Consider the following 27,975-nt stretch of genomic DNA (forward strand, 5'->3'; position numbering starts at 1 on the left):
GCTACTGTTTTTGCAGAAAATTGATAAGCTGACCCTAAATTCATATGCAAATTGGTAATTAAGATTACCCAAAACAAAGTTGGAAAACTCACATTTCCCATTTTTAAAACTTACTACAAAATTACAGTGAACAAGACTATAGTATTGGTGTAAGGACTGGTAAACACTTATAAAAAAAAAATTACAGCCCACCATCCCTCATGAATATAGATGTAAGAAACCTTTAAAAATAGTAGCAAAGTAAATCAAATAGTATATAAAAAGAGTTAGACACCATGACCAAGTGAAGTTTATTCCAGGGGTGCAAGACTAGTTCAATATTTGAAAATTGTTCCATGTAATCTATCATATTAACAGAATAGAAGACAAATCACATGATAGTACCAAGTGATGCAAAAGAAGTGACAAATTCAACACCCATTCATGATAAAAACTTTGGAAAAATAGGAATATAAGAGAACTTCCTCAATTGAGAAAGAACATCTATAAAAATCCTACAACTAGCATTTTACTTAGTAACTGAATGCTTTTCTCTATAAGACTGGGACCAAGAAAAGGATGTCTACTCTCAGAATTCTCATTCAACATGGTGATGTTGTTCTAGCCAGTGCAATAAGGCAAGAAAAGGAAATAAAAATCATATAGATAAGAAAGGAAGAAACAAAATTACTCCTATTGCATATTTCATAATTGTTTTCATAGAGGATCACAAGCAATCTACAAAAATACTCCTAGAATAGGTGATTTTCAAGGTCTCAAGATACAAGAGAAGTACACAAAATCACTTGCAATGAATATATGGACACCAAAACTAGAATACAAAACTATTTACAATTGCTCAGAAAATATATAATAGTTAGGTATAAATCTAACAAGATATGTGCAGGACTTGTATGCTGAAAAGTGCATCATGCTGATGAAAGAAATCAAATATCTAAATAAATGTGTTCATGAATTAGAAGACCAAGATTAAAATCAACCCTGGAGCCTGGTATATTCAACTCCCAATTTTCTGCAGTTTATCAAAGATTAGTTGACCTTTGAAGTTTGTATATAATAGATTCTAGCACTTCTGAAAATGAAAAGAAAAAGATGTGCCTGAGCCATCTGGTACAAACAGCCCTATGGGATGTGAGTAATGGGAGTTGTGGGAGATGGGAAGATCTTTCCTCCATCCCTCCTTGCCTTTCAAAACTATAGTTCCTCGGCCAGAAATGCCATTTACTTTATATTCATATATCCTTTGCAGCATGCAGCCTTTTCAAACTGGTTTCATTTGCTCAGCATAATGCTTTTGAGATTCATTCAAATTATTGCAGGAATCAATATTTTGCTCCTGTTATTTCTGAGTAGCATTTCATTGTATGGATATACCACAGTTTGTTTATTTGTTCACCCAGTTAAGGCATTTGGATTGTTTCTAGGTTTGGCATTTATGAATAAAGTTGCTATAAAAACCTATAGGTTTTTGTGTGAACAAAAGTTTTCATTTCTTTAGGTAAACATCTAGGAGTGGGATCCTGGCTCATATAGCAAATATACATTTAACTGTATAAGAAACTGTGAGGCTGCTTACCACAGTGACTGTAGCACTTCACATTCTCCCCAGCAGACATGTGCCAGCACTGGGTGTTGACAGTATTTTTAGTTTTAGCCATCCTAATAGGTTTACAGTGGTATCTCATCATGGTTTTGATGTACATTTTCCTAAGGGCTAATGGTGTTGAACATCTTTTAATATACTTATTTGTCACTTGCATATATCCTTTTTAGTGACGTGTTCAAGGTTTTTATGCATTTTTAAGTTGGGTGGTTTGTTTTCTTATTGTTGAGGATTGAGAGTTCTTTATATATTCTGAATATAAGTCCTTTGCCAGATATGTGATTTGAAGATATTTGCACCAAGTCTATAATTTGCCTTTTCTTTCTCTTAACAGCATCCGTTGCAGAGTGAAGTCTAATTTACTAATTTTTTCTTTAATGGATTATGTTTTTGATGTCATGTAAAAAAATGCTTTGCTTAACTCCAGATCAAAAACATTATGTTCCCTTCTAAGATTTTCATAGTTTTGTGTTTTACATTTAACTCTATAATCCATTTTGAATTAATTTTTGTATAAGCTGTGAGGTTTAGGCTAAGGTTCTTTTTTTTTTTGCATATAGATGACCAATTGTCCCAATACGACTTGCTAAAAAGACTGTCTTTTCTCCATTGACTTGTCTTTACACCTTTGCTGAAAATCAAATGACCATATTCGTGTGAATCTATCTATAGACTTTCTTTTTTGTTCCATTGTTCTTTCTGTATGTGATTTTTCCAATGTCGGTTTTTCAAGTCTTTGCTGTGCTGTTTGGATCTGTCCTGTGAGTGCACCACCCAGTGGCCAGCCTGGGACTTGGGGGTGTCTACCCGGTAGTTCGGTTCTCAAAGGTTCAGTGTGCTGTTAGATCCATGCACGGACAGCCCAGAGATGAACCCAAGCGTTCGTGAGCTTTCCTGAGGTGTTCCCTTTCTGCCGTGACACTAACACTTTCTTGTTCCCTGCAGTTTGTTCCCTTTCTGGTCCTCCATCTTGAAAGCTGGGGCCTTCATTATCGCACTCTGCTGCACAGTTCTCAGAACAGTGCCCATGTCCAGTACCAAGACATACAAGGACAGAGGGGGGAAAATGCACTGGGAGTTTGCTCCTTGTCTTGGGATCACAGCTCCTCTGATTAAAGAGGAAGGCTCTCTGCCCCAGAGTTTTCCAAATCCCACTGCTGCTTCATGGCAGGGATTGCCTGGGGGCTGGGGTGCAAGAGAATGGAGAAAAGAAGGAAAAAAGAAAATAGGGTAATCCCCCCCACGCCCCAGCTCTGACTATTAGGAGTCCCCCTTCCCAGCTGCTTCAGATGCAACTACAGAGCTTTCCCTGGAGCTCCCCTGTCAGTGACTGGGGCCTACTTCCAGGTCTCAAACTTAGCTGAGTCCAGGTATCAGGGATACTGGGGTAGGGGGTGCAAATATAGGAAACTTATTTGCAGTTTGATGGTAATTCAAATTCTGGTCTTCTTTCCCAATTGATCTCCCATCTACCCAACACCAGAACTCTAAACACAAGGCAGTTTTTATTTATTTTTTTAACATGTACTATTCTGCAGGAAAGCACCCAACATGTAAAACCAGGAGATACTACATTTAATTTTTAGAACTTTACAAAAATATGTTTATTATCTTCTACAGTCACCAAAGGCAATATTACCCACGGTGTTTGAGTCGCTAGCCTGACACACCTGTCGAAGCCTGCATTTGCAGCTTTGCGCTCGCCAGTGATTCTACACACACATGCCTTCTTCTTTCTGCCTACTCTGTGCTTTACCTGAGGCATTAAAATATTGAAATTCATATTTTATCATAAATTACCTTATTTTTATTTTTCTTTATATTATAGATGGAGCATGTTAGTGATACTTTTGAAATGATGTACTTTGGTAGATTGAAGAGGGCTTTACATCTTTTGACATTTCTTTTGTCTAGAGATGCTTCAGGGACTGGCCAGGTGTCTCTTTCCTCACATAGTTTCAAAAACTCTGTGTTCTCTTGAGCATGGTGGTCTCAGGACAGATGGCCTTTATATGTGGCAGCTCAGGGCCCATAGTGCTCCTGGAGCTCTGGAAGGTAACTGCAAGAACTCTTATGACTTAGCACTAGAAGTCCCCAGATGTCACAGTCTATTGACCAAGCACGTCACTGTGGGCCAGCCTGGAGTCAGGGGAGGCCAAGGAGGGAGCTGCTCAGGAAGAGCTGGTGCCAGGAATGACCTGTGGATGAGATAGTGACCTGGAGGCCAATGCTCCCCAGACTCCAGTCCATGAATAAACTGCTTAGCATCCAGGGAGCCTTGATTATTCATAAAATACCTAGACAGGAAAGCCCCTGTCATTGGCTGAATTTGTGTGTAGTGTACATGATATACATTTCTTGTCCTTGAACCGAGCAGCCAAAGATGTCCTATAAAAGCCTACATGCTCAGAGCAAGTACACATTTATTCAGTGTCACAGCACTAAGCATGTGGGTGGTAAAGTTAGTAAGTCTCTGCCCTTCAAGGCCACAATGTTGCTGTAAGACACCAGATATACAGGTATTTTTAAATCAAGTAGTATGCAGAACTGGCCATAAAAGAGGTTTGTTGAAGAGCTTTATGAATCCAAGAGAGATTTTTTTGTAGATATTTTCATCTCTAACTACCTATCTGCAGTTTCAACCCTGGCTTCCCATTGGAAGCACTTGGGGAACTTTTTAAAGATGATAATCCGACCCCTACCGCAGATTATGATTTAATTGAGGGATGAGGCTCAGACATCAGTATTTATAGAGCTCTCCACATCGTTCTAATGAGAAGCCCAATTTGGGACCACTGCCTAGCGTTTCTCTACTTTCCTGGTGATCAGACCCTCCTCGGTTCCTTTGTGAGCAAATCATTTTCCCTGGGATTCAAATCAGAATCCCAGGGATTCTGCAGGTCTGAGAGGGACCAGGAGTTGTATTTCTAGCAATTACCTGGGTGATTCTTCTCATTAGAGTTAACACTGTCATGTTCCAATCCCTTCCCAGTACTCAATGCAAATTCCATTCTGAATCTAAACTCTGTCTCAATCTCAAGTACAGAGGCCATTCCTACCTCAAAACTCTTGATAAAGTCCTAACTCCAGTGCCAGCTCTACACTGAATCCTTACCTAATGATTTACTTCAATTCCCACCCTATTCTCCTTCAAATTCTACCTTCCAAATCCACTCATTAGCGCCTCTGAGGGAATGGCCCCATTTTAACCTTAGGCTTCCCATGCTGTTCTCCACCTTACTATCAGTCTGTCTGACCCTACATGGAAGTCATTTGATGCACTGGCACTAGAGACAGGCAGGCCTCTGCTTGAATCGTCATTCCACTTCCAGCAAGTTGTTCAATCTAAGACTCACCTTTCCTTATCTGTAAAATGGACATCATACTGCCTGTTTTAAAGGACTGTTTTGAGGAATGAAGAAAGTAATGTCCAGAAGGCATTTATGGTTAATAGAGGCAATTAACATTCTTGCAACCTCCTTGATTCCTTCCTAGGCCTCAATCCCAGACATCATTCTAAACTCCTGCTTTAGAAAATCTAAATAAAATGTATTTGACAATGTTGTGAAGGTTAAAGAAAAATCTTATCTTAGGCCTCAATCCCAGACATCATTCTAAACTCCTGCTTTAGAAAATCTAAATAAAATGTATTTGACAATGTTGTGAAGGTTAAAGAAAAATCTTATCTTAGGCCTCAATCCCAGACATCATTCTAAACTCCTGCTTTAGAAAATCTAAATAAAATGTATTTGACAATGTTGTGAAGGTTAAAGAAAAAAATCTTATCTTACTCAAAAAGAATGAGAAAAATTATAAAACAAAAATGGTTTGCTGAGATTCCTGACTCCCTTCTATTGATGAAAGTTCAGAAATTAAGTTTTCAAAAATAAGACCTACTTAACTTGGAAATTTTTACTATACATATTAAAGGAATATTAGCAACAGATGTTTCTTATTCTATTTTGACCTCATTTATAACTCTACCATAGTTCCCTCTGTTTATTTTTTGAAAAAGTGTTTTTCCTTTTAAACATCATTATCTTTTCTCTAGGATTTGGGTTTCATCATATAAACCCACATTTGCTCCTCTACAAAAAGCAAAATCATTTATAGGGATGATTTCAGCTTTAATATTTCAACATTTAGAAAATAGAGGATAGTGAATGACTTTTTAAACTACAACTTCCTTCATGTATTCCTCCGTCTGCACAGGCTGTCTTGTAGAAGTAGGACATGACCTACTTTTATGTCAGTTTTTAAGAGTATTAAAAGAAAAGAAAGAATATTTTTAACCTAACTTTAAAAATGGTTCCTTTTTTGGTATATTGGGAATTAGTGGAAATGGAATTCCCTAAGAAAATGGGAAAAGAAGAAAGACCATTTAGAAAAGAAATATATTCACATTAAAAACACATACAGTTAAACATCTTTCTATGTTGATAAACAGTAACCAAGCTAGAGCGAGTGAGGATTTAATAATATGGCTAACTGTTGAACTGTTGTGTTATACATTTGAAACCAATACAAGACTGTATATCAATGATACTTCAATTAAAAAACATACGGTCAGATTCATGGTCAGTAATATTAAAGAGCATTTATAAAAAGTTATATATATATGTAATTATATAAAAATCACACATATATGTTATACACACACACACATATACACACTTAAACTCGAAGAATATGTGTGAATGTCAATTCCCAAGGTTTAAGTTTTCAACTATATTGTTAATAAAAGCTATGATTAAAAATTCATTGCTGGGATATTTAACATTATTAGAAATTCTAGTAAAATGAATGAAAGTTGGAGACAACCACAGGTGAACTGAAAAAGAGAAGTTTATTCTCTATATTGAGAATGCCCCATTTCTTCCAGCCCCTTTTTGGTTGGGTGAGAAAAATAATCCTATCTCTCCCTCTGAGTTCCTTTTTGCGGAATTTTCATTCTTGCCCTTTTTCTGTGTTTGGTGTGGCTTGTTCTTTTTCTCTCTTTGGAGTGGGCACCTGCTGTAATAAGAGAACATCGATTTTGATTTCTCAGAAATCCATACACATGCAATTAAAATGAAATAGAAAATGTTTATTTCAAACTGTACGAGACCTTTTAGCCAAACTTTTCAATTCCCTTCTATAACTCCTAGGTTAATCTAATTGTCTCCTGTATGTAGTTGAGTGGTACTATAAAAGAGAGTGAACAGTATAAAGGCTTGCTTCAATTTTAAAAGGAACAGTGTTTCAAATTCTAATTAGAGTGTAAGAGTATCATTTATACAAATTTACCAAGCATACTTGCCAATACGTGTGCATCACTCTTATTCATTCTTAAAGATGCTGCTTTGGCTAAAACAATGATAGTTATTTTATTGTTTGTTTGGTTTTCCTTTTAGGTTGGGTTGAATGAGATGGCAGCCTAATATGTTTGTCAGCTAACAAGTAGAGCATTTCAGTCTAAAAATTCCTTATGTTTTATGTTTCAGATAACATAAAATGAATTAAAGCCCTTCTTGATCCATATAAGTTCTTATTGGTAGGTTCGCAGGCAGCAAATATGTTTCTTTAAATGAGAGATCGCCTGAACAAATACTGAGTACATTTAAAATTCTGTAAGAGGTTGAGCATCATCACAATGGGGAGAAGTCCCAGTGGTGGATTTGCAATGGCAGACCAAAGGAACAGAGATAGTCCTGTTTGCGATGGCCCTTGAATTGTGAACTTGAGATGGGAACTGGGAGGTCAGCAAAGAGGAGCTGGGCAGGAGAGCAGGCCCTCCAGGTGTCCGTGGCAGAGTTGCTTTCCCTGGAACTATCTGCAATAGCACAATCTAGCTGAAACCAGGGGAGGGGATATTAGTCACAACATTTTTGTCATAACCTTCCTACTATCTCACAAACATAAACACCTACCCAAAGGGAAGTTCTTATTAGCTGCCATGGGCCAAAAACTTTCTCAGGACTGATCAAGGAATTCCAAAGGGCAGTACTAGGACCATGGGAAAGTTCAAGGGGGGTAAAATTCAGTCCCACCCAGAGGAAAACCCTTGGAGTGCTTCCCTCTAAGCTGCTTTACCTTGGACAGTCACCCCCCCTGCCCCAGCACCCAGCAGCTCCCTCAGTGATCTCTGACTTTGTGCAGCCTTAATTCTCACTCATCTTATAACCCAAACAACCTGTAATTCAGCTGGCTACTGTTATTCCTCCGGCTCCTGCGAGATGAAAGCAGGTGGCCTTAGGTGAGTCCTGGCATCCCTGCACTGGCCAGGTACCCAGTGTGAAACAGGGCCAGGTCTAGCGAAGTGCTGCAGTCCAGGCCTTGCACTTGTAAGCCCCTGGTTAGCCACCTGCTGCCCCTTCTGCTTGGCTCCTTGACATTCATGTTTTCAGCCAGCTCTCCCCAGGGAAAGAGTTGTTGTTGGAAGCCCTTCCTTCCAACCTCTTTGCCCAAGGTTTGACCCTACCTTCCTAGGTTTTTCTCCCCCAGGGCACAGCAGTCACAAACTCGCGCCCAACCACAGCTGCAGGAAGATTGGTATTTCATGTCATTCCTGACGACCTCATCATCTGGGCTACTGGCAACTAGTCATGGCCTGAGTCATCTAAACCTGTTCTTCTTCTCACAGCTCATCTTCACCTCAGTTTGACTTAGGTTTTACACATGTTCCCTGAGTCTTGCCATCCACATTATTCCAGTGTTTTCCCCCTGTTTGCTTGTATCCCTCCCCACCTTGGACATCACTGGGTTCATGGAGTAAACGTCCTGTTCCCTCCTTCAGGTGAAAAGTGGGGAGGAGATCTCAATTCTTTCTGCCTTTCTGCATGTAGCAGGTGCTTTCGGTGCCCCACACCAAACCCCTTGTTATTCCCTCCCAAAGTCAAAGTCTGCTTACAGATGACCCCTAAAAATCTCTGCTTGAAGGCTTTTCCTGGTCTTGGGAACACACTGTGCCATGTGGGAAGTCAGAAGTGCCGGGCACTTAACTCCCCTCAAAGCACCTTGAGCCATGACAGATGGAGAGTTGGTGGATAGATAACCCAGCTCCCTTGTGCCTTGGTTGGGTTCCTTCTGAGTCATGGATTCTGAGTTCCCTAGCAGGAGTGAGCACTGTTTGCCCACAATGGTAACTTGCTTGATAATGGACATTTTATTGCCTTCCTTCCCCTCCCAACTCACCTCCACCATGTCCAGTGTTTCTTGGGACCTTCTCTCAAATAAACTGTTTGCACTTGAATTTTTCTCTCAGGGTTGGCCAATGTGTGATGCCTGGCACAACATCTAGAACACAGTAGGTACTCAATAAATAAATTAATCCTCAGAAGGTCATCTATCAATTTGGTAGATGGGAATTCTGCATTGAGAGAGAGGCTGCACTATATGCCCACGAAGGGTTCTTCCAGGAGAAGTAACCTTCTTATGGAGAAATAAATGCCTTCCCAACTAGAAGACCTGGAAAGGGAGCTGTGAGATGAAAACATATTTTACAAAAGAGACTTTTCTCTCCTCTGTGCCAGTGTGCTTTCAGATGGGAAAGGAGGAACTAGGATTACAGGTTAGTTATGAAATCATCCACTTTCTTGAGCCAGCACGTTGCCTTTTATGGACACTGCAGCCCAGGGTGCTGTGGAGGGAGTGATTTTCCATCCCAGGCTGTATAGTTCACACTTTCTAGTCACAAGAATGGAAGCCAAAAAGAAGAGAAGATATTCAGACCTTAGAGTATTATATGATAAACACGGACTTCCAAAACCATATATGAAATAAAGTTTTAATTACTCTGTGACCAGAATTCTCCTAACACTCTTTGAAGGTTGGCTGGCTCTGCATTAGTATTTCTATGTTACAAGTGAGGAAATGAGTCACAGACACTGTAAAAAGAATTTGTTGAAGACTCTCCGGCTGCTGTCTGAGGAAAGCTGGAAGAAAATGTTCCTGACCACTCTCCTCACTTGCTCAGGAGAACAAGGGGTTTTCATCACAGTTTCAGACTCTCAAATCTTTCTAATGTATTTTTATAAGAGAACAAAACTCTGTAGTCCATGAGCCATATAAAAGCCATTAGTGAGAGGTAGTCTGATGAAATCACATATTTTTTCAGGTGAAATGAGAATGTGAAAATCAGATTTTTTCCCCCTAACAACTAAGAATTTAATGTAATTGAGCATGTGCAAAACGAGGCCCCCACCTCCGAGGAGCTGCTCTGCTGGAAAAGCCTACGAATTGTACATCCCTTCTATGAGAACAGGAGCTTTGGGATGCAGGAGAGGGACAGGTCAGCCCAGGAGGGCTCTGCATCTGGAGTCCAAACACACTCACAGGATGAAGACAGATGCTGGGAGCGAGGAGACCCCATGCAGGCAGTGCGTCGCCTGCCGAGAGGAGTGTGGCTGCCGATGCACTGGGCAGTGTTCAGCACTTTGGAATTCCAGAAAAGAAGTAGAAAGAAGTAGTGCATGGGTGTTGTGCAGACCACTGAGGCACGGCAGCAGGAACTGGGTAATACGTGATGATCCAGACAAGCAGTAATGTCAGGCAGCCTCACGACTGGCTGAAGCGACAGCCCCTTGTCAGCCTACAAAAGTAAGCTTCGAAGTGAAGTGACTCTGCACTGAGAAGCAGGTGGGAGTGAGGACCTGAGTCACTGGACCTGGGACCAAGAGTCGAGAAAACGAGCAACATGGCAAATTGGTCATACTCAATACATCCACTCAACAAGGCTTTTAAAATTCCCTGCAGCTAAGGATAGGGTTGGCCCCAAAGCTGAGAGTGGCAGGTTGAAGTTATTTACTGAGCTTGACGAGCCCGTGTTAGCCCGTGAGGAGATGGGAGGGAGCAGGTACAGAGGCAGAGGGCCTGGCAGGCCTCCCTTCATCTCCTGGAAGGAAAACATGGATTTCTAAGAAGTAAAGGGAGGGATGCGTCCCTCTCTTTAAAATTGAGACCCATGAGGAAAAGCCACCAACTGCCCCAAAGGAGAATGAGAACAAAAGTAAACTTAACTGTAAAAATACGATCTTAGAAAAATGAGGGATTAAATGAAAAAACAATTGGATCCTAAAGAGAGAGTTTCTAGGATGGGTATATTTGGTTCTCAGCTATTTTATGGTTTTATCAATGTCTTGGATAAAAACATAAGCTGCATAGTTATTCAATTAGAGAATGATACAGTTCTGGAGAGCTAGCAAAAGTCTGGATTTTAAAATCATGTTTAAGAAGAACCCTGACACAAATCTTGGGGAAACGTTGCCTTAAATGTCCCCATGTTCTGCACCCTCCTCGACTCCAGACAGCTCCAGGGGAACGTGGGAGGTGGGGAGAGGGCCTTGGGCGCTGCCACCCTCCTCTTAGAGGAAGTCGGCTCAGGACCGTCCCCCACAGGTTCAGAGGTGCAGAGGGACAGGAGACACTGGAGAAGTCTTCTTGGAGAGGGTTTGGCCTGTGGAGATCTATGGACCTGTATTAGAGTTTTTATCAGAGAAAAGGAATATAAATATATATACGCAGACAGAAGGAGAGATTTTAAGGAACTGGGTCGCACTGCTGAGGGGCCTGGAGAGTCTGAAATCTTCAGGAGAGACCAGCAGCCTGGAGACCCAGGAAGAGTTGACGCTGCAGCTTGAGCCTGAAGGCAGGGTGGAGGCAGAACTTCCTCTTTCTTGGGGATCTCAGTGATTTTCTCTGAAGGCCTTCAATTTATTAGATGAGGACACCCCCCATTATTGAAGGTAATCTGCTGAACTCAGTACCTAGTGATTTAAATGCTAATCTCACAGAAAAAATACCTCTAACTCAACATCTGGGCTGGTGTTTAGCCAAATATCTGGGTACCGTGGCCTAGTCTAGTAAACACATAAAATTAACCATCAGAGACCCAAGAGGAAGGGTGATTCTGGTCTCTTTTGGTATCTCTGGAAGAACCCACTGGTCTTCCTGAATTCCAAGAAGCTGGAGGAGGAGCAGGGAGGTAAATGTGTCTTTACTACAGAGGCTGAGAACCTACGTAAGCCCATGAAGCTGAGCAGATGAGGCGTCAGCGAGCTTTCCTCCCTGTGTCATAACGGAGAACTGATGACTTGTAACTGCCACGCTGTGGCCCATAGGGGCGGGCACTATCTCCCTTTCGTCATTCACAGAATGGCTAATGTTTAAGTAATGTAGTAGACAGAATAATGCCCCTCCAAAGATGTCCACACCCTAACCCCTGGACTCTGGGAATATGTTACCTTACCTGGCAAAAGAGACTTCGCAGACATAATTAAAGACCTGCAGATGGGAGGTTATCTCGGGTTATCCAGGTGGGCCCAGTGTAATTACAAAGTCCTTATAAGAGGGAGGCAGGAGGGGCAGAGTCAGAGCAGCCATGACAACTGAAGCAGGGGTCGAAGTAATGTACTTTGAGGATGGAAACATGGAGCCACAAATCGAGGAATGCACGCAGCCTCTACAAGCTAGCGAAAATGTGGAAGTGAATTCTTCCCTAGAGCTTCCAGAGGAATGAAGTTCGGCCAGCATGTTGATTTTAGGACTTCTGACCTCCAGAACTGTAAGGTAATAACTTTGGGTCATTTTAAGCCACTAAGTTTGTGGTAATTTGTTACAGCAGCAATAGGAAGCTAATTTACTGCCTCAAAACATTATCTTTTAAGATAAAATCAATATACATTGAAATGTTCAAATCTCACGTGAACTGCTATGTAGGTTTCAGCAAACACATACACCTGTAAACTCAAACCTGCATCAAGATACAGAACATTACCATCATCAGAAAGTTCCCTGATACCGTGTCCTAATCAGTCCCCGCCCCAAATACACTCCAGAGGAAACCATGGTTCTGTTCTCCCACCATTGATTAGTTTTGTCTGTTTTAGAACTGCATAAATGGGAATCATACAATACAATATGTGCTCTTTTGTGACTGAATGCTCTTAGTCAGAATAATGTTTTTAAGATTCATCCATGTTGCTTCATGTATAAGTAGTTCACTGCTTTCTGTTGCTAAGTAGGATTCCACAGTATGATTACACCATAGCTGGTTTTTCCATTCCTCTATTGAGGGACACCTAAGCTGTTTCCAGTTTGAGGCAACCTCTTCATTAAACTGTACTTTATCTATCATTTATCAATGTTTGTAATATATTTTTGTTCTTTTAATGAATTGCAAACTAAGAATAGAGTATATCATACAAAAGAAATTTTTATTACTTTCAATTTTATAGTCATGGAAAGTTAAATTAAATGTATAGTCATGTATCTGTTGCAAAGTATCATAAAAAGGCAAACAAAAAAACTTCCAAGCATAAAAAATTACATTAGGATAAACTTCTAAGGAAGAAGTAAAAAAGAAATAGGAGTTTGAGGGGAAATAAGAAACAAATGTGAACTGTCCAATGGTTAAAGATCTGTATTTTTAAAATGGATGATATAAATATTAAATTGCTATGGTATTTAGATTCCATTGGGTGTTTTTGAAGGTGATGTGACAGTTTAAGAATTAAATCATTAATATTTATAATATGTCAGAAATGGCAAACTTAGGATGAAAACAATAAGATATCAGTGTAAAATTATGTGAAGGGGTTCATAGTTTTCCCAAATTATTTTCCAAAGTCTATGCAAAATACCAGGTTAGGAATCTCCCTGATGCCTGCTACTTTATTCTAAACTGGGTCCTAGGCTCTAGTTAATCACTCTCTTACTGTATTTGTCCTCTTTGAACCTCAATAGGCCTTGAGAAAATGGAAACTGAGGTAAACCCTTAGCCAAATGCAACCCAAATGGTCAATCTGTGTGGTTTCATTCAAAAGCCAGTCTTCTTGGTCTGGGGTCAAGCTCGGACACCAAAGTGGGAATGAATTTTACAGTTCAAAGCCTTACAGGAAGATTGCAGGCCTTCCACCATCTTCTTTTCCCTTTTCCACTCATTTGGCTTGGAATAATTCAGAGGAAATCGCAGGCATCCTTACATTGGCTATTTTATTTTTCCTCTGAGAAAGTCTCTTTGTACTGGAAACTAACATGCCATTGATCATATTATAGAAAATACTGATTACAGAATTTTACATGTTTCTTCTATATTATATTTAGTTGTATCTGTATATACAATGTCAGAAGAGCTCATAAGTTTGTGAAAAATGTAGTAAAAGTGGTGGAAATGACATAACCTAAACCACTGACAGTGATGGACATTTGAAAATCCTGGGGCCCTACTGAATCTAGGGGCCATGGGTGGATTCAACCATTCAGGAACACTGAAGATAATACTGTACCCTTGTACCATATTTGTACACTTTTTTCCAGAAAATGTTCACTTCTTATGTGTCAAAATTGCCGAGTGGTTATGGCCTGAATGTTTCTCTCAAAATGAATACACTGAAGTTTAAATCCCCGATGTGATGGAATCAGGAGGTAGGGCCTTTGGGAGTTGATTAGGCCATGAGGGTGGTACCCCCGTGAATGGGATTAGTGCCCTTATGAAAGAGACCCCAGAAAGTGACCTCACCCCTTCTGCCATGCGAGGACACAGTGAGAAGATGGCTGTCTGTGAACTTAGAACAGGGTTCTCACCAGACTCTGAATCTGCTGATGTCTTGATCTTGGACTGTCCAGGCTCCATTGTGAGAAACAATTGTTTTTTGAGTCACCCAGTCTATGGTATTTTGTTACAGCAGCTCAAATGAACTAAGTCAGAGTTTAGCACATACTTATTCCTAATTATTTAATCTGTGTTTGTTCCCACTTCCACTAAGTTTAAACTTCTTGGAGACAGGGACTGTCTAATTCTTTTCTTCCTCTCACTGTTCCTATCACCGGATTAGGTACGTGCTTAATCTGGGATGATAGTCGAAGTCTTTAACAGCCAACTAAGAAAGAACACTGACCGTAGCATTTAGGAGAACCCCAGCTATGTCCAGCACTTTAGTTGCTGAATTGTAGAAAAGTCCAGGGGTTCCAGAGAAGTGACTAAAGTAGCAGGAAGCATCTAGGGGCCCCAGAGAAGTGAATTTTTACCACTCAATACAGAACTATTTAGGTTTTAACAATCAGTATGTAACTGCACTGAATATCAATCCTGAGAGCAAACATTCTGTAAGAAAATTAGTAAAAGCATCATCATCTCCTTTTAACAGAAGAGTCAGCGAAGGCCCAAGATACAAGTGTATGTTCCCGAAGTTTACCCAGGTCAGTAGCAGGGATGGCACTCAGCTTCCAGCTTCCTGGACTCCAGAAGTCCCAGACCAGATCATTTGATGGGCTGGACAATGCTGTTGCTCTGCCTTCATCCCTCACATCCATTTTTACCATTTTTTTTATTCCCCTCTTTGGGATGCTTTTGATTTTAACAAGCAATGCGTGAGGCACTCTGATGGAGAGCTACCTTCTGGTTAGCGGACCCCACCGGACCCCTCCGGCCTGCAGGTCCCTCAGGGGTGGTCTGTAAGCTGTGTCCGCTGGGGCAGGAACCCTGGCCCACCCCAGGCATCATTCACACTCCAGAGTCCCCCAGGTGACACCACCGCCTGTGGAACGTGGCTGGGCTCCCGTGGGTCCCCTTCCCTGTCTGCTCTCCCGCCCCTCCGTTAACGGTCTCGCCAGGAGCGCTTCCTTAAGTCATGAGTCCCACACCAACCCGATTCCAGGCAGCCGACCGCAGTCTGTTTCCCGGCGCTCCTGCCGCAGGTGCTACTGCAACGGCTGGGGGCTTAAAGCTCCGAAGTGTCCTCTCTTGGTTCTGCAGGCCAGACGTCTGAAATCAGGGCTTGGGGTGGGGTGCGCTTGTGCGGCAGCACCTAGGGAGAATCCGTTCTGTGCCTTTCCCTGAGCTTCTGGCACTGCCCGCAGTCCTTGGCCTGCCTTGGTTTGTCGACGCGTCACCGCAGCCTCTGCCCCGTCTTCACGTGGCCTGCTCCCTCTGTCTGGGTGTCTTCTCTTCTTAAGAACACCAGTCCTACTGGGTTAGGGCCCATGCCCTAACGAGCATGCCTCATTTTAACTTGATTATGTCTGCAAAGGCCCTGCTTCCAGATGAGGTCACGTTCGCAGGTCAGGGGGGTGGGTGTCTGTGCGGGAAGGACCTGCTCTGGGCCTCTGTCCTTGGCTTGGGGATGGCCAGCTTCTCCCCTTGTCTCTTCACACCGTCTTCCTTCTGTGCATGTCTGTCTGTGTCATCTCCCCTTTTATAAGGACACCAGTCCCATTGGGTGAGGGTCCACCCTAATGACCTCACTTTAATTTAATTACCTCTGTAAAGACCAAATACCTCACAATCTGTGGTAATAGGAGTTAGGACTTCAGCATATCTTCTGGGGGACACAATTCAATCCTTCACACTGACCTAAAACACTGTCTTTATTACTTTAAGATTCATGAAGGTCAAGAATATAAACACAAAACATAGCGTGTACTGTACATATAACCCTCTGATCATACTTCCCAATTGTTATTCAAATGTCTGTATCTTTGTGTTTCTGAATCATTGACCATAATATCAGAAACAATATTATGACTTTATTTATGAGACTTACAAATTTACTTATAAAAAAATTTCCGTTTTCATTTCCTACAGTTGAGGTTAGATTCTTTTCTGACAAGTACTTGTTTTGAATTGGAAATTATGTACCCTTAAGGACTGGTTTGTGTGAAACAAATGAGTCATTAATAACACAGTAAGTAAACCGTGCCGTGGTGAAGAATGTGGGCTCTGTTGTCAGACTGCTTAGATTTGCCTCCACTCTATAACTTACCAGCTCTGTGACCTGCAGCAAACTAATCCTTCTAAGTTGTCCGTCCTCCATCCATAACGGGGATACGAACAGTACCATTATTTTGGAGCACTTTGCACAGTGCCCATAAATATTGGATATTATTTTGTCTGAAGTATTAGTTTATACATCATAATTCTGAAAATGAAAAGACATAGAAGGAGTGAAGTTTTTTCTTTAGGTAAAAATCTCACACTTGAAAAGAAAATATTACTAATTACTAGTTTTTAATTAGTATTTAATTAAATATTTAAAAATACTAGTTACTTTTATTAATTACTAATATTACTAATTTTTTTTAATGACAGAATCTTACAAGTTCTTTTCTTTCTGAATTTAAATTCATATTACCAAAATAAGATTATTAGTCTAACTCCTTTCATGGGAAAATTTTTTTAATGATAATAATGGTTTCTTAAAAACAGGTAATTCTCAAATATGGTATAAATTCAAACACCACAACAAAGGAAATACAGTAAAAAGTCAGTCTTCTTTTCTTCACCCTAAAGTTTCAGGTCACCTTTCCCAAGGTAACCACTGTTATCAGTTTCTTATATACCCTTCCAGAAACAGTGTGTGCATATGCAAGGAATATATGTACATTTCCCACTAATATTTGTAAAGTAAACATGATAGCATATTATATATTCCCTTCTGCATCTTGCTTTTTACAATTTAATAATATATCTAGGAAATTTTCTCTTACCGATGCCATCATTTTGTTTCATTCTTTTTCATTGTTGCATAGTATTCCACTCAAGGGATGTACTGAACATATTTAACCAGCTCGCTGCCAGTGGGCATTTGGCTGGGTTTTTTTTTTTGTTTGTTACTGCAATATATATTTGTATCTTTAAGCTCATATGCAAATATAGCTGTAAAATAGATTTCTAGATGTACAATTACTCAGTCAAGAAGTATATACATTTGAATATTTGGTGGTACTTTCTAAATTGTCCTCCCACCAACATTAATTCCCTTATCACCATCAGGCTGTTATTAAAATTTTTGAATTTTTCCAATTTTTTACATGTCAACAGCATTTCATTCAACTTTGTGTTTCTATTTCTCTTGTTAGAAACTGAGCTTATCGTTTTTTAAATGATTTATATTTTCTTTATTACAAACTGCTCAATTTGACCATTTGTCTATTTAAATGTATTTTTAAAAACAATATTCTTATTAGCTCTTTACATATTAAGGAGTCTAAACTTGTGTGTGTGTGATATTTTTCCTGTTTAGCCATTTGTCATTCATTTTGTTATAGTATTTTTTTATCTTCCAGAAATTAAAAATAATTTTGGGACTTACACATATTAACAAGTTAGGAGTCTATAGGAGACTACTGCAACTCTGCATAGGAGGGTCAGGCGGCTTGGGCCAGATTGATGTAAGGGATGTGATGATAAGTGGTAGATTTGAAGACAGATGTATTGTGAAGCCAGAGCTTGGCTGATGTATTAACTATGGTGGTGGGGGTGGGGGTGGGGTGGATAAGGTGAGAGATGTTGACTGAGGCTTTGGCCTGAGTAACCAGATGGACAAAGATGCCACTGACTGAGATGGGCAAGATTTTAGGAGGAGCAAGTCTCTAACTTGTTTGCAAACATGCTTCTACGTGCCTGGTTTCGTAAGGTGATACACGTTCAGGTCTTGTCATTCATTGTATACTGAGGTTCTTCGCATCAAAGTGAAATACTGAGTCAAACTATATATTTAGTGTGTCTGAAACTGTCATTACTATGTTGCATATACTCATGGAGACCGAGAGAGCTAACACAATACCTGCAATGTCATGACCTCACCCGGCTTGTGATCTCTCCTGGGGGCTATGAAATAAATGGGGACACATTGACCCATCTCTGTGTCTGGGATTGATTTAAATGAGTTTGACTGGTTTTCCCTGAATTCACAGGTATTTAACTGACAAGTCGAGTTAGTTTAGCAGTTTGGCCTGGTAACCTAATAACAAAAATATCAGACAGGTTTGTACATGTCCAAAGGACTGTGGTCTGTGAGCTCAGCTGATGGGAGCAGGGAAGAGGGTTGATTTTCTCAGAGACTTTGAAAACATAAAATTCCACATGAATGATTAATGCTTCTATACAACATAATGGGTGTTGGCAAGCAGTGGGAAAGATTCTTAATTAAAGGGGAAAAACAATGTTAGGGATGATCTCTGAGAATTAAACCATTCTCAAGGAAATCTCTGAGAGTCTCTTCATCTATCTTTTCCATGTATTCCTTTGACAGCAAAATTTATGCACAGCATTATTGGACATGCTGAAGAGCACCTGCCAACCAACCATTTAGTTCAACTATTGACATGAATTACCAACTCTTTTGCTATCATTTTGCCTAGTTCCTGGTTTTTCTCATGAAGCCTGTTTTATTTCCTGATGCGCTGCCATATCTGAAGTGAGATCAAGTCTAGGAGCAGCCATGTGACTACACATTGGTGAACAGGAGCAGCAGAGCTACCTCAGGTAGACTGAGCAAGTGCAGTGCTGAGGGGATGGGGGAGGGGTGCGGACCACTCTTTCCTGCTGGCTTCTAAGGCTGTCTTCCCTGGTCTGCTGGAATTAGTCTCTCTGGCATGAACGTATTATCTCTAGCTGGCTACTGTTCAGATACTTTATTTTAAAGAAGGTTAAGAAGACCTGTTGAGTAACTCAACTTTGACATAAATTGACTAGAATTAACTCTCCCCTTGCCAAACAGGTGTGTAGGGCACTAAAGAGACCTAGAGGACATCTGGGACCCCAGACTATCAGTTTCAAGTGGAGAATACAGGATGGCAAGTTAGGAAGAGCATGACGGCTCTGCTAGACTTGAGTGCCTGAAGAAGAGGGAAGGTCCCCACTGCTTCGCCCACAGCAGTCAGGCTCTGAGGAGCCACGTGGCAAGGCTATGGATGGGTGCTCTGGTTAACAGCTCTAGCTGAGCTCTCAGCCAATAGCCACCTTCCTCTGCATGTCAGGAGAGTGAGCCACCTTGGATGTTCAGCCCAGGTGAGTATTCAGATGACTGAGACCCCAGCTGACATCTGATTGTGACTGCATGAGAGACCCCAAGTGAAAACTTCCCAGATGAGCTCAGTCAACCCCCGGGACTGTGGATGGCTTATCATGTGGCAGAAGTTGCTGAAATATCTACCCTTGTGGGTGAAATAGGGGTCAGGGAAAGTAAAAGCAACAAATACATACTGAGCATAAGACTCTCTGGAAGTTGCAAGTATGTATGCAGTTGAGACGGGGAGACGGGCAGTTACATGAAAGAGTAACAGATGGTTCAAGGTAGCGCAGGACTCAGAAATACAGGAGTGCAGGGAATAAAAAATATCAGTGAAGGTTGGGAGTCTTCATGGAGGAGGGACTTGAAGTGGGAATTGAAAGATGAAAGTACTTGCAGCCAGAGGAGGGCTATGAGTACAGCAGGGGCACAGGAGTATGGTTTCAGAGATGGGCCCAGCGCTCAGAGATCAAATAGGTTGACTGGGCTGAACATGGAATTTATATGCTTCTGTAACAGGTGATGATACTGACGATAGACCTTGAACAACAGGCTACATGCTTATTAAGAGAAAGGTTAGAGCAAGAGTTTTAGGTTGAAATGCTTCTCTGTTAAGGTGAGACCATGGAAGTGAAGTTTTCACAAGTAGACAGTTCCCAGATAACTTTGTTTCTGCCCCTAAAACACTTTGTTTTTAAAGTGGTCATTTATTTTTTAAACGATCCAGTTTCCTCAAAAGCAACTCCAATTGACTAGGAGAAGGAAGAAGAACCATTCAGGGAGAGGAATATCATTGTTAAGGGAATTAACAATATTTGAGATTATCACTGTTAAGGGAAATGACAATAATCTTGAGTGGTTCTGTTCTAAACAAGGGGAAATTTGGAGTCAAAAGTAATGTAACTGGAGTTGGGACCACTGATGCCAGCTGGTGAGGCAGAGCCATTCCAGCTATTTCAGTTACTCTTGAAGCCAGGTTCAGGAAGAGGCCAGGTCCTTCTCAGCTGAATGCACCATGCTTATGGTTTTGCAAAGATGTCACAGGGTAAGTGCTCTGGAAGCAGATACTGAGGTGGAGTTTGGGGGCAAGATATTTATAGGGATGGGCACCTGTCCTGCAGAGAGAAAAGAGGGTTAGACAGAGAGGAAAAAGTTGAAATGCAATGCAGACCCAACAAAACCTTGGCCAGCCTGATGGGTTGCTCTGGAATGAGTATTGCCCATTACAGTTGTCTTACTGTGAGTAAAATTGCAGTAATTCCAGAATCTCTTGCCTGGCCTCAGTGCATCTCTGTACAAGTAGGTGTTTCCAAGGGGTGGAGAGAATTAGTCCATCTCCATATCAATAGGTGATTACTGGGGGAGCGAAGGCATATCTGGACTAGAGAGGTTGGGTGGAGTCCCTTTTTGCAGCTGGGTTGTGAGAGACACAGGCGAGCAGAAGTAGACAACTGCTTGTAAGCAATAAATGGGTTTCTCCCACTTTATTTCTCCCTTTGACTGAATTTGGCTTGGAAAGTAATTTGCCTCAGGCTGGGAACTTATTTTCTCCCTGGAGTTACATTTGCATTGGGCTGAAATGGCTGGGCCTGTATTCTCACTCATAGACCTGGACTGGCCCAGGTGGGGCATGAACTCAGGCGGGGTGGCCCTCTGCACTGAAACTGACCCTGATGGAGCTGCCTGCTGACCCTGCTCCGCGCAGCTGGGCATCAAGTCCTTCCTTAAAGTGGCGGAAGGTTGAGGTATAAGCTCTGAATCTCCATGTCTAGCACAAAGAGGTCATAAAGCTTAAGGTCATATTAATAAGAATAATATCTTTCCTTTTATGAACCTATATTAATGCTTACCTTGGTAAGTGTGTCTGCTCATTCACTTACAAAAAGTAAGTCAGTTGCACTGATCGCTGGTAGAAGAGGGGGCTCCCAGTACAAGAGCCTATATTGGGCTATACTGTGACCCTCTGCAGCCAGGATCTTTTCCTCCAGCCTAGCGACCAAGCACTTAGGCTGGAAATCCTGAAAGAAGGGTGTGGTATAATAAAATACTGTTTGATCTTTGGCCCTGGTTGCTGGCACAGAGCTTCAAAAACCCTTAAATTTCCTAAGACACACAAGAGTCTTTGTTATGCTAATGATGTGCCTCTGGTGGCAGGTAGGTAGCTTCAGAATGGAGGCAGGTTGCTGGAAAATCCAACTACACCATTAGGTCAGACTTTTCAGCCCCACCCCCAACCTCTGGGGAGGGGAGAAGGGCTGGAGATTGCGTGTACTAACCAGCGGCCAATGATTTAATCAGTCATGCCTTTGTAATGAAACCTTGATTTTAAAAACTCTGAACAAGGTTTACAGGAGCTTCCTGGTTGGTGAACGATTACGTAGGGTAACTGAAGCTCTTGCCCTCTGGACCTCTCCATCTGACTGTTCATCTGTATCCTTTATAATAAAATGATAATTATAAGTATAGCACTTCCCTGAGTTCTGTGAGTCGTTCCAGCGCATTATCAAACATGGTGGGGGTGGGGGGCATGTGAGAACTCCTGAATTTGCAGCTGAGTTGGACAGAGGTGCAGATGGCCCCTGGGGATGTAAGGCTGGCATCAGAAGTGGCAGTGGTCTTATAGAACTGAACACATCTTAACTTGTGGGGCTGCACTTACTTGGTAGTTAGTGTCAGAGCTGAACTGAACCGTAGGACACTCTACTGGTGTAGGGAAACCAACACCTCAGGGGTCACGGGAAGAAGGGTGATACAGATCATGGGCTAGGATAGCCAAGCAGCTGTCCTCCAGAAGGTCTGTGTTTGTAAGGTCTTCCCTTGTATCCCAAAGGGGGAGGAGTCATTTTGATGAAGTCTGGACCTCTGATCTACATTTTACTACTGAGGTAAGAGATCTGCCGACAATTCAGTTCAGTCTCACTTGGTGCAAAGCCAGAAGGTAATCAAGAAAGCAATAAGACTGGCTTCCTGGCTATCTTGAGGGGAAGAAGGTGAAGAAATTTGGGTAGAATGAGATCAAAGAGCAATTAAATCTCCACATCCATGAACTTGGTTCCGTATTCAGACACCCTGACACGTCCATCTGCATGTGTCTCTGTGCCTCTTTGTGTCTCTGTCTCTCATACACACATTCTGCTTTCCTCTGCATTTCAATCTTTGGCAAGTTAAGCTCGCTTCAACTGGAGTCAAGACACCTATCACATTTTTAGGCTTACATATAATAATTTTGCAAGCTTGCAGGGGAGAAATGCATGCTTTTCCCCCTGGTGGTGCTAGCATAATTCTCGGCATGATGCTTTCTGACTAATTGGCCTGGCATAGGCAGTGGGCCCCTTCTAAACCAATCATTGGCTTGGGTCAGGAGCCAGGTGTTGGGGTCAGCCCCACCCAACCCAGTGACGTACTGAGGCTGGATCCCACTGAGACCTGCTAAGGAGCCATATCAAGCACCTGAGACTCTTAGAAGGGGGAAGCCTTTATCCAAAACTCTAGTCTCCCATTGGATCGAGGGATGCTCCATGAGGCACTAACTCCTCCTCCCCATGAGAAACAGAAGCAACAGGAGATAGATATAGGATAGGGTAGAAAGGTTTGTCTTAAGGAATTGGCTCATGGGACTGTGGAAGCTCAGGGCATCCAAAATCTGATGAGGGAGGCTAGCAGGCTGGCAGCTCAGTAAGCGCTGCAGTTTGAGTCTGAAGGCCATCTGCTGGCAGAATTCCTTCCTGCTCAGAGGAGAGTCAGTCTTTTTGTCTTACACCTTCAGCTGATGGAGGAGGCCCCCTGGCATTAGGGAGAGCACTCTGCTTCACTCAGAGTTCACTGATTTAATGTGAACCTCATCCAAAGAGTAACTTCACAGAAACAGCCAGAATGATATTTAACCAAATATCTGGGCACCACGGCCTGGCCGAGTTGACGCACAAAGTTAACCAGGACACTCCCCCACACCTACATCTTGCATATACCTGAGTGCCAAGGAGATATTTTCGGTGCAAAAAGCTTCCAGAAGTGCTGGGAGAAGCCAAGACTGGAGTCTGCTGAAGAGAAAGAGGTATTTGAACCAAAGCAAGTAGCTCCATTTGTCTAAATTTACATTTAGAAACTAAAAAGGAGTCTGTATAACAATAATTGTTACATAAAACCAGGAAGAAACTGAATTTTTCTAATAACATGTTTGAGCCAAACTAAAATCAGTCATTCGTTTCTGGTAAAACTAGACTACCTCTAAAAGAATCCTTAAGTTTTTAACCAGTTAACTTTAGCCATTTGATTCAATGTGAAAAAGAAAAAAATGTGTGCTCCCCTCAGGAAATATTCTCCCAAACTGATGGTAATGGAAGAAAACAAAACCAAAACCTTTTACTTTAACAATTAAAAAGCATGAATTCCTCCTTTCCTAGAAATTGGAGAGATCCCAGAATTCTTGGGTTATTTCCTACTGACTAAGAAGTGAAACATCTTCAGAGACTCCAAATGGCACTAGACCATGTTGATGAGGAGTTTTCATACACATACAGGTTAAATAATTCCTTATCTGCAATTCTGTTTTAGGGGTGGGGGTTGGAGGGGAGATTTATTTAGGATTTCAAATGAACTCAACCAACTTGCTTAGTCAAAGATGCTTAAGACTTACAACATATAAAGTGAGGTTGTTGGGGTTTTTTTTTTTTAAGATAAGACATGATTTAGAAATATTTAGTGCTTCTGAGAAGGCACATAGTGAACTGTGGCATCTTGCTGCACTGATGGACAGTGACTGCATTGGGGTATAGGTGGGGACTTGATAATATGGGTAAATGTAGTAACCACATTGTTTTTTCATGTGAAACCTTCATAAGAGTGTGTATCAATCATACCTTAATAAAAACTTTAAAATAAAAAAAAAATATATTTAGTGCTTGATTCTATTTACACGAGGTACCTAGAATAGCCATATTTGTAGAGACAGGAGCTTGGATGGTGGTTCTGGAGATGAATGGTGTTGACGGTTGCACAACAATATGAATGTACTTAATGCTACTTCTTAAACTTAAAAATGGTTAAAATGGTAAGCTTTATATCATATGTATTTTACCACCAAAAAAAAGCTACTGCAGAAATGTAGCTATCAAGAGTGATTCAGGGGGTTACACCCCCTCCTTGGCAATGAACAATGAGCTTGATGATTATGCGTGACTGACTATAAAAATCAACAGCTTCAAGGTGTCAAGGAATATTCTGGGGTTTTCACTGTAAAATAGAAATCCGTTTGCTGACATGCTGACAGAATAACTGAGAATGTGATTAAAAGAATACTCTTAAGGATAAGAGGTCAAAAATTTGGCCTGTGCCTTCTGTTAGCAATGAGAAGCATGGAGAACCGGAAAAGAATTTCACAGAGCAGGGATCCTGTACAATTTCTCCTTAAAAGCCACTTTTAAAAAGTAGTAGATAAGCATGATCTAATTAGAAAAGATACTGGGTATTTTTGTTACCTTGGGCACAATCTATGCGCAATCCATTCCCTGAGTTTTTTAATTGTCACCCCTCCCTTATGCATTGTTATTGTTTTGACTCGAATACACTGATTATTTTAACTCATGAAGTACTTTAAATCAAAGCCTTTCTAAATTAAAAAAATACGAAATTCCCAAACATAAGTCTACCTAAATAGGAAAGTTTGTTTTATTTCCTCTGATACTTAGCTTAATTTTGGAACTTACACATAACCTATGAGTGCATTATTAACAGTTACACATAAAATAGCCAAATATAAAATAATTATAAAATAGCCAAATTTAATTATAAATAGTCAGGCAAATAGAAAATAAGTATTACTTATATGAAGTGTCGACATGACAATGAAAGTATATAATATATGCAAAATTCTTAAGACAGGGTCTAGCTCTAATAAGTGCTCAATAAAAGTTGGTTTTTATTGACGATATTGGTATCTTTAATTCACTTCAATTTAAGTCCATGAAATATGTAACAAATTCTTAGTGTATTTTTACTAGGCAGAAGTCATCTTGCTAGGATGTTTGGGGGAACAGAACATTGAAGGAGAGAAACATCAACTCTTCTGGGGGTGAGGGATTGGAGAAAGCAATTACATAAATAATAAAGCACTCCACACAAGAGAAGAACTCAGCGTTATTGGGAGTCAGGTAGATCAGGGCAAATTCACAGAGGAGGAGGCAATTTTCCTGGACCTTGAAGAATGGGTGGGATTCCCACTGGTAGTATGAGAGAGGGAGGTGGGGCACATTTCAGGTGGAGGGAGGGAAGCGGGGCACAGGTGCAGAGAGTGAGGGGTGGGTGCACAAACAGGATTATAGGGTTCACTTGGAACCCAAGGTGTGGTGTCAGTTCTTGGAGGGCACCCTAGAAAGGCTGGTTGGAGCCAGAGTACAGAGTTCTCAGATTTTGAGAAAAAGGGACCCTTTGAAGGTGTTTGTACATGAAAGAACATGACTAGAGGAAGTTTTAGAAAGATTGATCACAAAGCATTCTGCTTCTGCTGTGTTAAAATAAAGAGGAAAATCCCTTTCCTATAGGAAAATAGTTAGTTTTCATATCACAGATGGGGTCACTGGCTGCCTGAGCACAGTCCCCACATAGTAAGTTAATAAACCCTTGGTTTTCAGACTTGAAGTCTGTTTTCCATTTTGGTAGTACCTTGAAAGATCTTGCCACTACTATTGTACTGAAGGAACCTGTAGGCAAGATGTCCCAGTGGCTCCTGGGCAGGCTTCCTGATGGAGCTGGAGAGACAGTATATAGGGTCACATCCCTTTGATGCCCTTTGAGAGCGCCAGCCCAGAAGGTCTCTCTTGACACTGAGCTGTGCCACTTTGCAGGAGGAAAGATGGAGAAAAAGAAAACCATTCCTCTAGCCATCTTCAATAAGCCCAATCTGAATTTTTCTTCCTTCAGTGATGTGCTGGAGCTTCTCTGCTGGACGCCTAGTCTTCCAAAACGGCACTGTCCTCAGTGAGCAGTGGTCAAAATTGGTGTTCTTTAGGGGGAAGACAGTAGAAAACTATTCTACCATTTTGCTGACATCACTCTAGCAGGTTGCCTTTTAACGAATGAGAATGCCCCTGTAAGATTAATTTCTCTTCGTTCATTCACACTCTGCAGAGAATTATATTTTCTGACTATAAAATCTGAGCAACTCAGGGCATTTTCTTTAGAATCAAACATCAGATTGATGGTATCAGGGATGGAGACCACTCAACTGATGCAGAAATTCAGTCTGGCTTAAACCAGTGTGACTATGAAGAAATGAGCTTTTGTGCTGTCTCTGAAGGAAATTCCAAGAATGGGAGGCCAAAGAACATTTCTGAAAACAGCACTATTTTTTTTATTAAGGTATCATTGATATACAGTCTTATGAAGATTTCACATGAGCAACATTGTGTTTACTACACTCCCCCCTATTATCACGTTCCCACCACATACCCCGTTACAGTCACTGCCAATCAGTGTAGTAAGATGCTATAGAGTCACTGCTTGTATTCTCTGTGCTATACTTCCTTCCTCACCCATGTTATGAGTGCTAATCATAAAACCCTTTACTCCCCACCCCCTTTACTTTTGGTAACCACTAGTCCAATCTTGGATTCAAAAACAGCACTATTGAATTAAATACATGACCTCCTATTGAACCTGCATGGAAGGTCAGTCCTGTTTTGGTTTTTTCTCAAATTTACAAGTTTGTTTTCAAAACTGAGTCTCATTCTTTCATGAAACATTTATAACAGAGGTTGCTAGGGCTCACCAATTATCAAACTGTCCTCTCTCCTTCCTGGTCACACAGCCAGACTACACCTCCCAGGTTCCTCTTGTCTTAAGTGGTCATGCAGCTAATGTTGGCCAGTGGAATGTGGTCCCTGATCCCTCCTTGAATTCTCCATGTGTCCTTCTTCCCTTGTCTGTTGGTTGGATGCAGAGAATCTTCTGAAGATTTCAGGGCTCTAGAGGATGGAGGGGCCACAAGATGAATGAAGCCTGAATCCTTGAATGACTACATGGAGCAGAGCCCACTGCCTCCCAGCAAACTGTATTGGGTTGTGACTCTTTTTTTGGTTAAGCCAATTAGATTTGGCTACTGTGTATTATGGCAATGAGCCTCTCCTGACTGATATACACTGTATCTGATGTACCTGCTAAGACTTTATAGGTGACACCTGTACCGTTTCTGAACCCCAAATCTCTAGAACACTGGACATAGCTGTTTTTTCAGGATTTACTTAAGATTAGTGTTATGCTATTTTAGTCCCCCAGGCAAACCACTCCTCTTAATTCAGCTTCTGTTCCACTGTCAATCTGCTCAGCCACTTCTGCAGGAGACTTCTGTGAGGACAATCAGCTGCATTGCTGATAAGAAGCTTTGACTGTCCAGAATTCACTGCTTTACAGTTTGTCATCCCTGTCCTCAACAGCTCTGTCAACAGACCTTAGAGCCTTCCTGCCTCCCCACCAAGTGCCAGAATATTTCCCACATTGTCTTGAATATGTGCTTTGAGATTGTGAACTGTCAGCACCCAGTAGAGCCTGACCTTCAGTGCCAGAACTTTCGATAACATAACCAGCCCACTGAACTCTCAGAGAATGAGA

The 27,975-nt window shown here is 41.3% G+C and overlaps 1 long non-coding RNA gene across 2 annotated transcripts in view; it reads right to left on the reverse strand.

Annotated features, from left to right (window-relative positions):
• Positions 1-6,328: 6,328 nt before the first annotated feature.
• LOC118916693 (uncharacterized) overlaps positions 6,329-27,975 on the reverse strand; it is a 40,193-nt gene continuing 18,546 nt past the window's right edge. The window contains exons 2-5 of one of the 2 annotated variants that reach the window (XR_005026489.2): positions 27,137-27,332; positions 16,342-16,497; positions 11,829-12,141; positions 6,329-6,616 (exon numbers count right to left, since the gene is read on the reverse strand). This is a non-coding gene — a long non-coding RNA (uncharacterized LOC118916693). The remainder of the gene's footprint in view (positions 6,617-11,828; positions 12,142-16,341; positions 16,498-27,136; positions 27,333-27,975) is intronic. The other variant, XR_008994521.1, reaches the window with a different exon arrangement.

The sequence above is a fragment of the Manis pentadactyla genome, chromosome 17 (assembly GCF_030020395.1).
Source record: "Manis pentadactyla isolate mManPen7 chromosome 17, mManPen7.hap1, whole genome shotgun sequence".
NCBI classification, from domain to species: domain Eukaryota; kingdom Metazoa; phylum Chordata; class Mammalia; order Pholidota; family Manidae; genus Manis; species Manis pentadactyla.